Raw genomic sequence first — 12,948 nt, 5'->3', positions numbered from 1 at the left:
GCGTGTTTGGAACTTATGAAGGAGGGAAGGGAATCTTGTTCACCGGGAAAATCATAAATCCACCACCCCGTGGTAATTATTTCATTCCTTCTGATCGCTATAAATGCTTTTATTTTGCACGTTGGTGCATCTCTCTTTGCAAACATCACTGTGATACAATGGTAAAGTTGTTGGGTAATTATAATGGCGTGTTTCGGAAAGAATTATATCTCTGTTTACCTTATTCCTTATTTACCAAACATGGATGTCAGTCGTGATCCTAGAAAAGTGATTTTATTCCTTCCAATCGAACACGCTATAAATGCTTTTATTTTGCATGTTGGGCATCTCTCTTTGCAAGTGTCACTGTGGTACAGTGGTAAAGTCATTGGGTAATGATGGCATCGATCAGAGTTTGAAACTCGTCAACATTGGAATGGGGGGATTTTTATTTCATTCTTTTCCTAAAAATCCCAACTCAGGTGACTAAGAAAAGAAAGTAGAAATGCGGGTTCTATACAGTGAAATTCTTGGTAAATAGAGAGTAACCAAATTTATAGACGAACACAACCATAAGTTTGTGAGTTCTGAGAAGCGGATTTGGTTATGGTCAAATCGATATATGCCAGAAGTTGTAAAAGATTTAATGGAATCATTTAATTTAATAGATAAAATCTTGAATAGCAAAAGTACCTTCAACTTTTAATAGTTCAATTATAGGATTTGATCAAAGAGATTCTTATAATCATTTGAACTTAGTTAGGCTCTGTGACTTGGATGTTACTAATTGCATCAGTTTTTAACTATTTCCACAAAAAGCAAATAGATTATCTAGATTTTTTTCATAAACTTCAAGTTGATGACGACGGAAGATCGATTAATTCTTTTTTGGGTTGATTCCAGATCGCGTAAGGCTTATGAACATTTTTGTGATGTGGTTATTTTCGACACCACTTGTTAAACAAACAAATACCAAATGCCTTTCACTCCATTTACTGGAGTAAATCACCATTATGGGTCAATACAATGCGGATGTGCGCTTCTTCAAGATGAAAGTGAACTGAATTTGTTTGGTTATTTAAGGCTTGGCTTGAAGCGATGGACGGTCGTTGATGAATTTTCCTTGATTACAACCGTTGAATGGAAAATTTGTAGTCAATAAGACTTTTAGATTGTTCAGAAGATATCAATGCGAGATGTTTATAATACGCCGCACTATCGTTGACCCCATGTGAACTAACCGGTCATGCCAAAGTTTAAAAACATTGGGATCAGAAGCATTCGAATGACTCACAGGACATGATTCAATAAGGACAGTATGATATAATACAGAATGCAAAGCGGGAAACTTTCCCAATACTTGTTTCTTTCCCGAGAGAATGGTAGTAATGCATGGACACTACATGTTAGTCTCATTTGTTATATCAATATGATACCTATTGAGACGAATGTCTTTAAAACTAGACAAGTTTCATCTATTAGATCTTGTTGAAAATAAGGCGTCATGAATATGGATTTTTGCACCATTAGGTAATATTAATAAAGCTTACCCACAACCCTCAATAAGATTAAAGATGAACGCGCAATTTGGGGATATGCATTACTTCCCCCAACCAAATGGGTCAGCTAAGGGGTGTTTTTGGGGGGTAAAATACTAAAATACCCTTCCCTCAAAATAAAAATCAAAAAACAAAATCATATCCCCCATTTCCATCTTCACCTCTTATTAGTCTCTTTTAGGGTTAGGGGCTTTGTTACTCCCCACTCCCTTTCAGATTCTCTTCTCCTTCTCTGTCGGCTGCACACTTTGAAAACAAATTATTTTTTTTTACATTCGGAAGTGATGACGATCATGCCCGAAATGATGAAGATCATGCCGGTAGTGATGAAGACCATGCCGGTATAGATGAAGACCATGCCGGTAGTGATGAAAACCATGTCAGAAATAAAAAAATTTAAAGTGATGAATACCATGCCGGAATTGGTGAAGACCATGCCGTAAAATGGTGCCGGAATGTAAATGTTGATCATTATATTAAAGTCGTATGGCTTGTCTCAGTAGATAAAATAGTAGATAATATGAGTAAATAAGGTAGTCAGTCTTTACATACCTTTGTTGATGAAGCTCCCGTTGACGTCGTCTTCAATCTTCAATCTCCGAGGTCGATTGATGAATACCATACTCAACTACCATGTTATAATCCTAGTCTGAGACTGACTTTAGTAAACTATAAATCAAGACATAGTTTTGATCAATTAAATTTAACAACAAGCTTGTCATGCCAAAACTTGTGACATTGACCAGGCGATGCTTTATCAAATTACGTTTCATGGTTTTGAGACACATTTCAGCATCCGAAATCCAAGATGCATAGTTTTTACCAAGCATATCCAAGATATTAAAATCCATTTTGAAATTTTTGGTTGATATTATGATATTAATGAGAAAAAATGTTAAACATTAAACAATAACCAATTTATATAAAAACATATACATGTACATAGATATAAAAATAAAAATAACAGAAAAAAATCTCTCGATAGAAAAGAGAGGGAAAAAAAGACTAAAAATCAAACTGTACAAAAACAATTGACAAAAGTAGATGATCAACAAAATAGTAAGTTTAATAATTTGACCATAACTTGAAATTCATATAACACCGAGGTGCCGAAGAATTTGATTAAATGGCATTGTGGCATCATGGATATATCATACATAGTTCAAAAAATAATAATTCCTTTTTCAAAGTTTTTGCACATGGAATCAACAGGTGTAAAAGTATAACCCCAAACACCCGATGAATTTCAGTTGATGTGAAAGTATGAGGTGATGTGAAGAAGAGATAAAAAGAAAAAGAAAAAGAAAAAGAATTCATTAATCCTTCTTGTGTATACTTGCATACAAGGTTAGGTACACCGTGTATATAAGATATACTATTCACGAAGGAAACCCATCATTAATACAACAATACTTCTACGTGTATATATATTCCTCTTGGCACTTTACAAATTTCAAAATAGTTAAAGTATGGGTCGTCAGATGGATGTGAACTTTTTAAATTCTAAAAAGTAATCAGTATTCTTTAGAATAACTATAGGATATCTCATTTTAAAACTCATTGACATCAAAAGAATACAATACTACAAAGAAAAAAGCCTAAGAGATCAAAACGAAGTTGTTTTTTTTGTTTTTTTTGTTATTAAGATGTGAATTAGAAAAAAAAATACTGAGTAAAAATATTCCCGGTATACTTTTGATATGATTATGTATAAGTAATAGAAAAAAATATAATCAAAACTAAATTATTTATGTGAAAAAAAATGATACTGCGTGGTAGAGCTATGTGTTGATGACGTATTATAAACTAAAAATGAGACATGTAAAGTAGAGAGAAAATGAAAAGAATTCTTACTAGATGTGTTTACATCTGTCTACCTTTGAAGAACATCACCGGTTACCTCATCCTGGCTGACGCTGAATTTACTCATCTCCTTCAATGTGCTACACAGATCGTTACGCACCTCAGCACTACCACTACATGTATGTGTTCCCACATCATAATTTGTGAAGCGACTCGATAACCATTCTTCAGCCGCTTCATTTTCACAATCCATGAAAGTCGATGAAGTGGGCGGCGACAGTTATTAGAGAAGAAGAGATGTGAAAGGTAGAGAAGACGAGATGTGTTTCCACGTTTGTAGCCAAACTCGAACCCTAATACTTTTTTTTCTTTTTTTTCGCTCTTATACAATGGGCTAAATCCCAAAGACAAAACAAAAAGGCCGACAAGCCTAAAAACCAGGAGTGATCAACGAGTGGAACCCAAATCCAGTCCATGAAAGTAACATGTGTTACAAGGGAAAATTTGTCTACTGATATAAACTAGAGCATTTACAATGGAGTTAAGGGGCACGCATCCATTATTACTACTGGTGGTGGTTACAAAGTAGTAGAGGAAGTAAAAAGGTGAAAATAAGACGAAAGGATTGTGGGGAAAAGGAATATAAGTGTGGTTTGAATCCACTATACATATATATATATTTCATAACATAGTTACATTTACATTATATTTACTAATTATTACATCTTTCATTAAATTATTTAACTTACTGCCGCATTCGTCACTTCAATGTTGGCTTTAAGAATCTTATGCTTGTCTAGATTATTGGAAAATTTCTCCACAAAAATATGACTAGTTTGAAGCTCATTATTCATTAGTGGTAATGAATAAATGATATGAATTATAGATTAGAATAACATGAATCGATACTTAATAACATGAATTAAATTAATAATAATAATAGATTATTGATTATAATTATAAGCGATATTTAATAATCTGTAACACCATGTGTTTTTGGCATAGCGCATGCTAAAAAATGCTCCATGGCCTGAGATGAAGCTTCATCCAAAGCTTCTGCTGTTTGGTAAGAGGTAGATTGGCTTAAGGCCAATACCGTGTCAAAAATGGTGCATTGTGCTTGGCATTTGGCCAAGAGACAAATCTCGCATCAAATGATGCATTAGGCCAGTTGGGTAGGTGGCCTTGAGCTTGCAGCGTAATCATTGCGCATTATGAAAGTTATTGGCATATAGATAATATCGCACAATCATTGTGCATCAGGCCAGAGAGGGCTTGTTGAACGAGTGTTGCGCAATCATTGTGAAGTAAAGAAATCATTGCGAATGAACACAATCATTACGAAGTAATGCAATCATTGCGAATGAACATAATCATTGCAGAGTAACGCAATCATTGCGGATGAACACAATCATTGCGATGAACAGTGAAGCAGGTATGTCATTTTGGTTCCCTTTCCATACTTGTAGAAATTCCATTAAGACATATATAGGGAGAGGTAGTTGGTTGAAGGTGCATATGCGGACTATGTACCAAGTCAACTTCATAGCTTAGCCAGAAGAGTATAAATGATGCCTAAGGCTCATTTATAGTTGCGTAGTAATAAGCACGTAAGTGCGACACATTTTCGCCCATAAATACATTAGTTGGGACTCATTTTATCACTAATAAACTTGTTTGTAGGCATTTTTGAGGAATAAACATTTTTTAATGAATCAGCTCGAAAAGTTGTTATTTGCACCCGGAGGACACATGTTATTCGGACTCTCGATATTGGTTAAGGGGCACCTCAATTTCTATTTACACCCCAGGGGCGGCGACTGCTATTGGCACTCCAGTTCAGGATAGGGGGAGACCTTCTTTTTCACGGTTTGAGTGGATTTTGGCGGGAAAGTGCTGTTTGAAATTCCGGTAACATGCAGAATTTTCAGGGCGGATTTTAGACGTGATTTTATGCAATCTTTTCGTGGATTTGGTTTGGTTTTGGACTGTTTGGTTGAAACAGGAAAGGAAGCTGACTTGGTTTCAAGTAAAAAGGGATTTATTGTCCGATTTGGATAAGTGAGGGAAGATATTAACTGCAAGATTTTTGGTTGAGATTTTGGAAGATATTTTATGAGATTTCTTCACGAGATTTGATTAGGATTGAACTGTTTCCATAAAACAGGGGTAATAATTGCGTTGAATAAAAAAAAGGAAGGATATTTTATCGTTTGGAAGAAAACAGGGCAAGTGTTTGTCTACGTGAAGATAACTCGGGATTTGGTCGAGACTGAGTGTGGAAAGTGAGTGTTTCACGAGTTTGCAGGAGTTTAACAGAAGGTGACAACGTATAGAAGATAAATAAGGAGATTTTTTTCAGCTGCAGACACGAGAAATATTCCCGAGTTAATATTGGGAATTATGAAAATATTTGAGCATTGGAGATACTTGCTTGCGTTGTATAAATAGGTTGTTTGGATGCCAGAAAGGGACATCGAGAGTTGGGAGAGGCTACAGAGCTGAAGAGGAGAAGTTGCAGAAACTTCTCTGCTGCTGCAGAGAGGTAGAAGACGAAGAACACATACGACGCTACGGGTCTGTTGTTTTACAACTGTCACAGTTCAAGGCTTAGTGACAGTTTTTCTACGACAGTTTCCTAATATAGTTTCTGTAACAGCTGCTTTGCAAATTGTAACGGTGAGTTTGTAATGCCTGTTAAGTGTTGCAAATTCCTGGTTTATGTTATTATTCTTCTTTTCTTCATTGTAAACACCATTTGAGCTATATAAAAATATTTTGACAGTGTTTACATCATGAGTAGATAAACCCCAACACTAGGACGGCGGAGGAAGTCTGATTTCATACATGGGTAAAATTATTTATTCTCTATATGACTTTTGCACTAATTAAAATGGAATTATGATTTTGATTATTTAGTTGTCATTTCATTTGATGGGTCATGCTTGCTTAGATGTTTTGATGTCCCGTACTTAGGATTTACAACTAATATTTTGAGAATCTATCTTGGAAAAAATAAGAGTCCATGTTTTAATTTATTGAGCTAGAATTGTTGAAGAATAAATAATTGAACTTGATGATATGAATTCGGTGAAATCCTAGTCCCAGTAACTCTCGCTTTTATTTATCATTTTCATTAAATCTTTAAATTTAATCTTCACAAGTCTTAGAGTTCGAATCTTTATTTACAACAATGACAAATTAAAAATAGCATCACGTAGCCTTTCGAAGAGGGCATTTGATGCTTAGGCATCACTATGCCATATCGCGGACTCGATGATGCATAATCATTGTGCATCTTGACGGAATGGCCTATACGGATCAGGCCATTACCATTATTATTAGGCCACGGCCTTGCAATCGAGTTGGTTTAAGTTTTTTTCCCTTCAGGGATGAACTACGGTCTGTGCTTGATCCCTTTAGAGTAGGGAAGGGTACGTAGGCAGCCGCAATGAGTTGCAGCATTGCCGGTCCAGCATGTTAGTTTAAGTTTTTGTCCCTTCGAGGATGAACTACTGTCTGTGCTTGATCCCTTTAGAGTAGGGAAGGGTACGTAAGCAGCCGCGATGACTTGCAACATTGCCGGTCCAGCACGTTGTCGCTCATATCATCTAATTGCGAGATGATTGCTGCAAATTGGCCCCTCATATCATATAAACTCGGTAGCTCGATGCAAGAGATGATTGTGGTCAAGCTTGATGAGGCTTAGTTGCATGTCAGCAAGTGGATGCTCATACTTCCTATCAAGCTACAAAGAGCAAGTTATGGCACGCGCGCTGGATTCTTTGGAAGTTAAGGACCCGAGTGTCGTAATTTAGCTCAAGAGGAGTCCATTTTGATGGGAAACGACCCAAAGATCAAGACATGTGATCTATAGATCCACATGGTCACCAGAATTTAGCCAAATTCATTCGTTTAGAGCCTCAAAAGGCCGTTTTTGTCGTTTTAGGAAGGTTTTTGGTTTTCTTAATAAACCCTTCGCGGAATAAGGGTGAGTTCAAACGGTGTGGAAGCTAAGTTAGATGCATCATACTCCACGAGCATGCTTGCAAGGGCATATGGACGTGAATTTTCCTAGATTTAAGGCCCGGACCGTAGCTTCATCATGGCGCATCGGGGAGTTACGGCCTGCGGGGCAACGCGCCAAAGGCGTAATTTTCCGGTCCGTCACAGTTGGTATCAGAGCAAGTTAGGAGAAAACTCTAGGGACTTGTGCAAATTGGACTCATTGGCGGGTATTTTACTTAATGTAAATTTAAAGTTAGAGAGTAGGTCAAATTTTGCGCGGAAATGAGTTTGTAACTGCTATACCAGTTACTATGCAAATCGAGTTGAGATTGTTTGAGTGCTGTGAGTTTTCCTGGCCTAAGTGGCACCTCAGTTACGAGTGGATATCCGGAAAACCGTCTGGGACGGTGGGTAGACAATGGGACTGATCATCCCCACGCGTTGGAAACTGGCCAACGATCTACGTTGTCAGGCCCGGCTAGCATCCCACTTACGAGTGGAAATCTGGATGACCGTCAGGGACGGTGGGCAACTGGAAGATGTTCCACACAGTACCGCAAAAAAAAAGTGGCATGTTGTGTTATACTCTTTCCAAACCTTTGGCACCAACCTTGTGAACTTTAGGGACTCCTGAGTGTGTAGTATGTGATGCATACCTAGGATACATGGTCGAGATATCCTTTTGGCACTGGCCAATTGCGATTCTTGGTATTTGTTGTGGGCACTTTTGGATTCCTCGGCAGGCGGTATGTGACGGTTTTTCTCAGAAGATCTAAGTTTTTGTTCACGATAACTTGAAGAAACCCGTGATTTATGAGCATCTGGTATGGGACTTTTGCTCAGGAAATCCAAACCGAAGTGATTGTCCATTTTGATGGGAAACGACCCAAAGATCAAGACATGTGATCTATAGATCCACATGGTCACCAGAATTTAGCCAAATTCATTCGTTTAGAGCCTCAAAAGGTCGTTTTTGCCGTTTTAGGAAGGTTTTTGGTTTTCTTAATAAACCCTTCGCGGAACAAGGGTGAGTTGAAACGGTGTGGAAGCTAAGTTAGCTGCATCATGCTCCACGAGCATGCTTGCAAGGGCATATGGACGTGCATTTTCCTAGCTATAAGTCCCAGACCGTAGCTTCATCATGGCGCATAGGGGGAGTTACGGCCTGCGGGGCAACGCGCCAAAGGCGTAATTTTCCGATCCGTCACATTTGGTATCAGAGAAAGTTAGGAGAAAACTCTAGGGACTTGTGCAAAGTGGACTCATTGGCGCGTATTTTACTTAATGTAAATTTAAAGTTAGAGAGTAGGTCCAATTTTTCGCGGAAATGAGTTTGTAACTGCTATGCCAGTTGCTATGCGAATCGAGTTGAGATTGTTTGAGTGATGTGAGTTTGCCTGGCCTAAGTGGCACCCCAGTAAGGAGTGGATATCCGGAAAACCGTATGGGACGGTGGGTAGACAATGGGACTGATCATCCCCACGCGTTGGAAACTGGCCAACGATCTGCATTGTCAGGCCTGGCTAGCATCCCACTTACGAGTGGAAATCTGGATGACCGTTAGGGACGGTGGGCAACTGGAAGCTGTTCCACACAGTACCGCAAAAAAAAGTGGCATGTTGTGTTATACTCTTGCCAAACCTTTGGCACCAACCTTGTGAACTTTAGGGACTCCTGAGTGTGTAGTATGTGATGCATACCTAGGATACCTGGTCGAGATATCCTCTTGGCACTGGCCAATTGCGATTCTTGGTATTTGTTGTGGGAACTTTTGGATTCCTGGGCAGGCGGTATGGGACGGTTGCTCTCAGAAGATCTAAATTGTTGTTCACGATAGCTTGAAGAAACCCGTGATTTCTGAGCATATGGTATGGGACTTTTGCTCAGGAAATCCAAACCGAAGTGATTGTCCAAAATAGTTTTTGTTTTGAATTTCGGAGATGAAATTCTTTAAAGGGGTGAATAATGTAACACCATGTGTTTTTGGCATAGCACATGCTAAAAGATGCGCCATGGCCTGAGATGAGGCTTCATCCAAAGCTTATGTTGTTTGGTAAGAGGTAGATTGGCTTAAGGACAATACCGTGTCAAAAATGACGCATTGTGTTTGGCATTTGGCCAAGAGCCAAATCTCGCATCAAATGATGCATTAGGCCAGTTGGGTAGGTGGCCTTGAGCTTGCAGCGAAATCATTGCGCATTATGAAAGCTATTGGCATATAGATAATGTCGCACAATCATTGTGCATCAGGCCAGAAAGGGCTTGTTGAACGAGTGTTGCGCAATCATTGCGAATGAACACAATCATTACGAAGTAACGCAATCATTGCGAATGAACATAATCATTGCATAGTAACGCAATCATTGTGGATGAACACAATCATTGCGATGAACAGTGAAGCAGGTATGTCATTTTGGTCCCCTTTCCATACTTGTAGAAATTCCATTAAGACATATATAGGGAGGGGTAGTTGGTTGAAGGTGCATACGCGGACTATGTACCAAGTCAACTTCATAGCTTAGCCAGAAGAGTATAAATGATGCATAAGGCTCATTTATAGTTGCATAGTGATAAGCACGTAAGTGCGACACATTTTCACCCATAAATACATTAGCTGAGACTCATTTTATCACTAATAAACTTGTTTGTAGGCATTTTTGAGGAATAAACATTTTTTAAAGAATCAGCTCGAAAAGTTGTTATTTGCACCCGGAGGACACATGTTATTCGGACTCTCGATATTGGTTAAGGGGCACCTCAATTTCTATTTACACCCTAGGGGCAGCGACTGCTATTGGCACTCCAGTTCAGGATAGGGGGAGACCTTCTTTTTCACGGTTTGAGTGGATTTTGGCGGGAAAGTGCTGTTTGAAATTCCGGTAACATGCAGACTTTTCAAGGCAGATTTTAGACGTGATTTTATGCCATCATTTCGTGGATTTGGTTTGGTTTTGGACTGTTTGGTTGAAACAGGAAAGGAAGCTGACTTGGTTTCGAGTAAAAAGGGATTTATTGTCCGATTTGGATAAGTCAGAGAAGATATTAACTGCAAGATTTTTAGTTGAGATTTTGGAAGATATTTTATAAGATTTCTTCACGAGATTTGATTAGGATTGAACTGTTTCCACTAAACAGGGGTGGTAATTGCGTTGAATAAAAAAAAGGAAGGATTTTTATCGTTTGGAAGAAAACACGTCAAGTGTTTGTCTACGTGAAGATAACTCGGGATTTGGTCGAGACTGAGTGCGGAAAGTGAGTGTTTCACGAGTTTGCTGGAGTTTAACAGAAGGTGACAGCGTATAGAAGATAAATAAGGAGATTTTTACAGTTGCAGACACGAGAAATATTCCCGAGTTAATATTTGGAATTATGAAAAGATTTGAGCATCGGAGATACTTGCCTGCGTTGTATAAATAGAGTTGTTTGGATGCCAGAAAGGGACATCGAGAGTTGGGAGAGGCTACAGAGCTGAAGAGGAGAAGTTGCAGAAACTTCTCTGCTGCTACAGAGAGGTAGAAGACGAAGAACACAGACGACGCTACGGGTCTGTCGTTTTACAATTGTCACAGTTCAAGGCTTAGTGACAGTTTTTCTACGATAGTTTCCTAATATAGTTTCTGTAACAGCTGCTTTGCAAATTGTAACGGTGAGTTTCTGACGCATGTTAAGCGTTGCAAATTCCTGGTTTATGTTATTATTCTCCTTTTCTTCATTGTAAACACCATTTGAGCTATATAAAAATATTTTGACAGTGTCTACATCATGAGTAGCTAAACCCCAACACTAGGACGACGGAGGAAGTCTAATTTCGTACATGGGTAAAATTATTCATTCTCTATATGACTTTTGCACTAATTAAAATAGAATTATGATTTTGATTATTTAGTTGTCATTTCATTTGATGGGTCATGCTTGCTTAGATGTTTTGATGTCCCGTACTTAGGATTTACAACTAATATTTTGAGAATCTATCTTAACAAAAATAAGAGTCCATGTTTTAATTTATTGATCTAGAATTGTTGAAGAATAAATAATTGAACTTGATGATATGAATTCGGTGAAATCCTAGTCCCAGTAACTCTCGCTTTTATTTATCGTTTTCATTAAATCTTTAAATTTAATTTTCACAAGTCTTAGAGTTCGAATCTTTATTTACAACAACGACAAACTAAAAATCACATCACGTAGCTTTTCGAAGAGGGCATTTGATGCTTGGGCATCACTATGCCATATCGCGAACCCGATGATGCATAATCATTGTGCATCTTGCCATATCGCGAACCCGATGATGCATAATCATTGTGCATCTTGACGGAATGGTCTATACGGACCTGGCCATTACCATTATTATTAGGCCACGGCCTTGCAATCGAGTTGGTTTAAGTTTTTTTCCCTTCAAGGATGAACTACGGTCTGTGCTTGATCCCTTTAGAGTAGAGAAGGGTACGTAGGCAGCCGCAATGAGTTGCAACATTGCCGGTCCAGCATGTTGGTTTAAGTTTTTGTCCCTTCGAGGATGAACTACTGTCTGTGCTTGATCCCTTTAGAGTAGGGAAGGGCACGTAAGCAGCCGCAATGAGTTGCAACATTGCCGGTCCAGCACGTTATCGCTCATATCATCTAATTGCGAGATGATTGCGGCAAATTGGCCCCTCATATCATATAAGCTCGGTAGCTCGATGCAAGAGATGATTGTGGTCAAGCTTGATGAGGCTTAGTTGCATGCCAACAAGTGGATGCTCATACTTCCTATCAAGCTATAAAGAGAAAGTTATGACACGCGCGCTGGATTATTTGGAAGTTAAGGACCCGAGTGTCGTAATTTAGCTCAAGAGGAGTCCATTTTGATGGGAAACGACTCAAAGATCAAGACATGTCGATCTATTGAACCACATAGTCACCAGAATTTAGCCAAATTCATTCGTTTAGAGCCTCAAAAGGCCGTTTTTGCCGTTTTAGGAAGGTTTTTGGTTTTCTTAATAAACCCTTCGCGGAATAAGGGTGAGTTGAAACGGTGTGGAAGCTAAGTTGGCTGCATCATGCTCCACGAGCATGCTTGCAAGGGCATATGGACGTGCATTTTCCTAGCTATAAGTCCCAGACCGTAGCTTCATCATGGCGCATAGGGGGAGTTACGGCCTGCGGGGCAACGCGCCAAAGGCGTAATTTTCCGATCCGTCACAGTTGGTATCAGAGCAAGTTAGGAGAAAACTCTAGGAACTTGTGCAAAGTGGACTCATTGGCGCATATTTTACTTAATGTAAATTTAAAGTTAGAGAGTAGGTCAAATTTTGCGCGGAAATGAGTTTGTAACTGCTATGCCAGTTGCTATGCGAATCGAGTTGAGATTGTTTGAGTGATGTGAGTTTGCCTGGCCTAAGTGGCACCCCAGTAACGAGTGGATATCCGGAAAACCGTCTGGGACGGTGGGTAGACAATGGGACTGATCATCCCCACGCGTTGGAAACTGGCCAACGATCTGCGTTGTCAGGCCCGGCTAGCATCCCACTTACGAGTGGAAATCTGGATGACCGTTAGGGACGGTGGGAAACTGGAAGTTGTTCCACACAGTACCGCAAAAAAAAGTGGCTTGTTGTGT

Source organism: Papaver somniferum, chromosome 6 (assembly GCF_003573695.1).
Source record: "Papaver somniferum cultivar HN1 chromosome 6, ASM357369v1, whole genome shotgun sequence".
In the NCBI taxonomy this organism is placed as follows: domain Eukaryota; kingdom Viridiplantae; phylum Streptophyta; class Magnoliopsida; order Ranunculales; family Papaveraceae; genus Papaver; species Papaver somniferum.
This window is presented reverse-complemented; position numbering follows the sequence as displayed.